The sequence below is a fragment of the Osmerus eperlanus genome, chromosome 9, assembly GCF_963692335.1.
Source record: "Osmerus eperlanus chromosome 9, fOsmEpe2.1, whole genome shotgun sequence".
Taxonomy (NCBI): domain Eukaryota; kingdom Metazoa; phylum Chordata; class Actinopteri; order Osmeriformes; family Osmeridae; genus Osmerus; species Osmerus eperlanus.
This window is the reverse complement of record NC_085026.1, coordinates 5,710,478-5,716,526: the sequence shown is the minus strand read 5'-3', so window position 1 is coordinate 5,716,526 and position 6,049 is coordinate 5,710,478.

Below are 6,049 nucleotides of genomic sequence, written 5' to 3'. Positions count from 1 at the left end.
CACAACATTTGTCATTGCCAAAACTTATGGCCACGACTGTATGCTTCATGTTTTGGCTACCCGCAATGTCTCGCTGTTTATGTAGCGTCTGCTAAAGGAATAAATGTAAATGTAAATAAATGTACTGTAAAGACTGCACCTCAGTGAGGTGATCTTGTTTATTTGAAACTCAGAGACGCTCCATGCTGCTGACTCTGCCAGCATGCTCACTAGTACTTGGTACTCTTAGTTCGAGACACACGCCTCTCTCTCTCCTCTCTCTCCTCTCTCTCTCTCTTTCTCTCTATCTCCCCTGCCTCAGTCTCCCTCTTTCACTCTCTCTCTCACCCCTGTCTCTCCCTTCTCTCTGTTTCCCTATCACTCTTTGTTCCTCTCCTGTTTCCTGTAAGAGTGTGACTGTCAGACCCAGGAGGCATCACGTCCACGCAGCATTAATATTCTCCCTTGAATAAGAGTCTGCATCATTTATGAACTTCCCTCTGGTGAAACCTGACGTCATCGACTCATGAGTGGAAAATCCTCCCATTCAGAACATTTCACTTTGGAACAGAATCTCAACTTTAACTTTCTTGTGTTTGCAGGTGTGTGAAAGTGTGTGTGTGTGTGTGTGTGTGTGTGTGTGTGTGTGTGTGTGTGTGTGTGTGTGTGTGTGTGTGTGTGTGTGTGTGTGTGTGTGTGTGTGTGTGTGTGTGGGAGGGATGGGGACAGGGTATCTGTGTAGGATGGTTGTGGTTGTACGTTATAGTGTTCTTTCTCTCAGTTCGTCCCTTGGTTAAGCAGAAACTCTGGAGCCAGGGGACTGGTGATCAATACTAATCACAGGCTGACGAGGCGCACTAACGAGACCCTCTAACGAGATCTGATTAAGAAGCGGAATTACACAGACCGCCGCCACAAATGATTAAAAATCACTAAGCACCTCTCTGTGCTATTAAAATGCAATTTACCAGTGTCAACACCCAGTTTAGCTTCCTGACAAAGCTGTAATTAGTGCTCGCAGACCAAGATGAAGGTTTCCCTCCCCTCCTGGTCCTCTCTGCTCACAGACAAACAAACACAAGACACAGTCGATGAGCCCAACAGCAGTAGGCTGGACATGGTGCTTTGTAACTGCCAATATAAGTAATATAAGTAAACGGCAGTGGGATGGGAGGAGGGGGAGATCCTAGTGGTCAAAGTTTCTACCAGGTGGTCAGAGCGCTATGGTAGAACTCTACCGACATTGACTTCACCTGTACCCCTTGTTACCTAGTAACCACAGCCTCCCAGCCTCTCAGCCCCCCTGCTTCTAATCTCCCCTGCCTCTCAGCCCCCCTACCTCTAAGCCCTCCTGCCTCTAAGCCCGCCAGCCTCTCAGCAGCCTCCACCAGGTTAGAAAAGGTCCTCAGGCAGGAGAAGTGGCTTGCAGAACAACAACAGGACACAGCCCCGGATGGAAGGAAGAACTGGAGAAGATGATTCTCACCTGCTGCCTCCCTCACTGGACGACATTCATTTCGTACACTGTACAGTTCGTAATAAATTCCTTTTGTTCATCGTGCGAGCATTTAAGGTACACTAGGCAGTAAAGCACCGGAGACAAGCAGTGATTTAGCATCCAGACAGCTTCCTGTCAGCGGTGTGCACAGTTTCCTGTCAGCGGTGTGCGGGTAGAGAGAGATACGACCTGAGAGGAGAGAGGATCGCCTGTCTGCTCTATCTCACCTCCACACTCAGCCATGACACTCCCAGACAGCTTGTTCCCCTGCTGCCAGCCTGGCCTCTCTACCTGACTTTATAAGGCCCTGAGCTAGACCAGAACCAGACTATTCCTGGAGGGAGCCCTCTCCACTGGTGCCCAGGCCAGACTCTGTTTGGGCTTGGAAGGGACATTCACGTCCTCTCCACTGCCTCACAAACCCCCTCTTCCTGCCTAGTAAATCTGTATTATTATCTATACAATTCAGGACATGGAGAAAATACTACTAAAGATCATTTCTAATTCTTTCCTGTGCGTTGAGGACAGGGGAGACAGAACAGGATGGGTGTCTGGAACACACCAGTCAGCAGTGTCAGTGAGTCTGGGGGCGGGGGGGGGGGGGGGGGGGGTAGCAGGAGTACAGGGTGACAGGAAGACAGGGTGGAGGGAAGGTGTAGGACAAGAGGACTGGAAGACAGTAGTCTGGAAGTCAGGAGTACAGGGAGACAGGACTACAGGGAGACAGGACTACAGGGAGACAGGACTACAGGGAGACAGGAGGATAGTGTGATGGGAGGGGGGGCCTAGGGGACAAGGGGACAGGGTGGAGGGATGGTGGGGGATAGGAGAACTGAAGAACAGGGAGACAGGGACTTCTAAGGTCTCTGTTCTGGCCTGTTAAGCTCAGCTGCCAACAACATTGGTTGTTTGCCAGCTATCATCCTGCCCGCTGCATGCTGTTAGCTAGCTACCATCCTGCAGCATACTGTCAACCAGATACCCTCATGCACATTGCTTGCTTACAGCATGCTGCAGGATGGTAGCTGGCTGGCAACCAGTGCTGTGTTTACTCTGAAGCACACAATGTAGTCATGGAGAAGTACAGCCCTGAGGAAAGAGACAGGGCCTGGGGGCCTAATGCTGTTGGGGGGGACGGGTGGTGGGGTTGGCGAGGGGAGTTCCTCGAGGCGATGATGTTGGCCGCCCTTCTCAGGTCGCTCTTCTGTCCTGCTCCGAATGCTGCTTGTATCCGGCTGGATTTGTGTGTGTGGATTGGGGTTACGAGAACTGGGGGGCTGAGCTGAAAACTGAGAACCCACAAGTTCATGCCCTAGAGTAGGTGGGAATCTCAGCTGCACAACCCTTTAGATGTCCTCCGCTTCTCCTCTCTACTCTCCTGTCTCTTTCCCCTCCTCTCTCTTCTCTCTCTCTCAACTCTGTCCTTTCTATACTTTAATTTCTCCCTTCTCCTCTCTCTCCTCTCCTCTCCCCTCTCTCCTCTCATCTCTCCTCTCCACTGTGTCTGATGATGATCAAAGACAGTTAGAGGATAATATCGGACATCTAAATCAGTGCTCTGGTAAACAGAGCGAGGTCTTCACCCAAAGCTTTTATTATTTATACGGCTTGTGTTTGAAAAACTCAAAATAACCGATTAGAGTATTGCCTGTTGTAATGGAGGCCTCAGGGAATAAGTGGAGGGGATGAGAAAGGGAAGTGTTAGATAGCTGGAGGTGGGACCTCCGGAGGATGTGGGAGGTGAGTGCAGTGACCTTCAATCTGAACAGTTCTCGTGATCCAGAGCAGAGATGTGTGTTTCTGGGAGATAAAGTCCTACCGGAGGGCTAACCCTAACCCAAACAGAGGCCTATTGTACCACATCATCTATGCTGTCTCCAGGAAACAAGAGACAATTAAAATGTGGGTCCCCTCTCCTCCCACCCACCTCCTTCCTCATCCACTCCCCTCCCCCTCCTCCTCCACCCTCCCTCCTCCCGGAGGGTGATGTGAGCTACCAGGGCAGTGTGGTGTGGGATAGATTCATGGCTCTGGCCAGCTGTCTGGGTTGGCAGGGGAGGCCCCAAGTCCTCCCTCGCACCTCCTCCATCCTCCCCCATGTCCTCCCTCCCCCCCTCTATCTCACCCCCGTCAACAAGTCCGGCTATCCGTCACTCCAACAAAGGCACACCCTCCACCAGCTCTGCTCCAGACAGCAGCCTTTCTGTGCAGCTGAGGGGGACAGAGAGGGAGAGCTGCCCAGGGTTTCACCCAGCAGGGCTGAGACTCTGGCCTGCACTGTGGAGAGACGGCTTTGCCAAAGAAGAGCTCCACAATTGTGCTAACACTGGTCCTGCTAACACTGGTCCTGATAAAACTGGTCCTTCTAACCCTAACCCTACTAACACTGGTCCTTCTAACACTGGTTCTACTAACACTGGTCCTACTAACACTGGTCCTTCTAACACTGGTTCTACTAACACTGGTCCTACTAACACTGGTCCTTCTAACACTGGTCCTTCTAACACTGGTCCTGCTAACACTGGTCCTTCTAACACTGGTCCTTCTAACACTGGTCCTACTAACACTGGTCCTGATAACACTGGTCCTACTAACACTGGTCCTGCTAACACTGGTCCTGCTAACACTGGTCCTTCTAACACTGGTCCTTCTAACACTGGTCCTACTAACACTGGTCCTGCTAACACTGGTCCTTCTAACACTGGTCCTTCTAACACTGGTCCTACTAACACTGGTCCTGATAACACTGGTCCTACTAACACTGGTCCTTCTAACACTGGTCCTGCTAACACTGGTCCTGTTAACACCGGTCCTACTAACACTGGTCCTGTTAACACCGGTCCTGCTAACACTGGTCCTGTTAACACCGGTCCTGGTAACACTATAGTCCTCTTACTGTAACACACTCTGATTGATAGCCCTCTTTAGCTAGTATCATGCTCCGATTCGTAAAAAAGGCAGTCGACTTGTTGATTCCGTTTGCGGAAAGTGTAGAAAATACTTTTGCTCCTAAAATGTATCTATACTCTGAACATAAAAATGTGCTTACGAGGCAATTAAATACCAAGGAAACCAGGGGGTAACAACGAAGTATGTGAGTTGGGGAAAAAAGGCTTGTTGTTGTTCCCAGTCCATCTGCTGTGTGGTAGTGACCCTGAGCTGGAGGCTGGACTGCACCAGTCTGGGAGGGGGGGGGGGCTGTCTTGGCTAACTGGTCCAGGGCAGGAAGTCTGGAGGGGGAACCAAAGGGCCTGTCAATCTCCTCCACCATACCCCCAACCCCCCTGCACCCAGCCTCACCCTATCTCCCGCAGCCTCCCGCTCCCTCCTCCAACCCCACCCAACCTCCCCCCCAAAAAACCCGTATCCTCACCCAACGCCCCTCATCCTCCCCCAATATCCACCACCCCCCCACCACCACCACCACCTCCCCCCCACCTGCCCCCCATCCTCCCCCAACCTTCCCCAACTGCCGACCACTGACCAGTCGCCGTGGTAACTGGGCATCAAACTCATTTTATTGACATTTGGCAATGCCTTTAAAACAAAAGATGTGACCAGTTGTATTTGCTGTATATGCTGTGAAACCCCTCTTTCATTCTGTGCCAGACAGCCTGCGAGGCTTGCTCTGCCGCTCTCATATGAGTGGCAAGGCCTTTCTGTACTGAGCAAACAGGCCCTGGCTCTGTCTCGCTCCTAGCATGGGACTCCTCTGAGACACTGTGCACTGACCAGGACTGAGACTAATATGAGATTAATACAGGATAGACAGAGCGCGAGAGACAGAGAGGGGGTAGGAGGGGGGGGGGGTTGAGAGCAGGACACACCAGCGAGAGTCCCATTCAGATGATGTAGGGCTTCCTGTTTGCAGCTCTGAGGGAGCTTGGCCGGGGGGGGGGGGGACCAGGGGGGGGGGGGGACCAGGGGGGCCAGGGGGGGGGGAGGGGGGGCAGGGTGGAAAGGAGAGAAGGGGTGGGGCAGATTTAACAGCTCCTCGTTGTTGTGTTTTTTCAGGCTTGTCTGAGCACCTGCCTGGCTCAGAAGGAGATGGCAGGGGCACCTCCTGTGGACTGTACAGCAGCCCTCCTCCTCTGTCCTTCACCTCCCTCCTACTTCCTCCCTCCTCCCCCTCCCTCCTCCCTCCTCCTTCCTCCTCCTCTCCTCCCTCCTCTAACTGCCTTCTTTCCTCCTCCTTCGTTCACTTCACCACCTCCTCTCCTCCCTTTTCCTCTCCTCCTCCTCTCCTCCTCCTCTCCTCCCTCCTCTTGTCCTCCTCCTCCTCCTTTCCTCCTCCTCTCTCTTCACAACACACACTGCTGCAGCCGCTAAGCACCAAACCAGCTACAACGTTGAGCCAGAGAAGTTAACAAATACTGCAACTTTGTTTGGCCTGTGTGTGGCTTTGTGTGTGTGAGGGTGTGTGGTGGGAGGGGGGGGCACAGTTATGGAGGGGGGTCAAAGTTAGGGAGGGAGGGTGAAAGGGTGGGGGAGAGCTGCAGTGGCAGCTCCCTCTTTGCCAGGTCCTTTGGGCAGCCATACCCTCCCTTCAGGTGGCAGCACCACCCTCCCCAC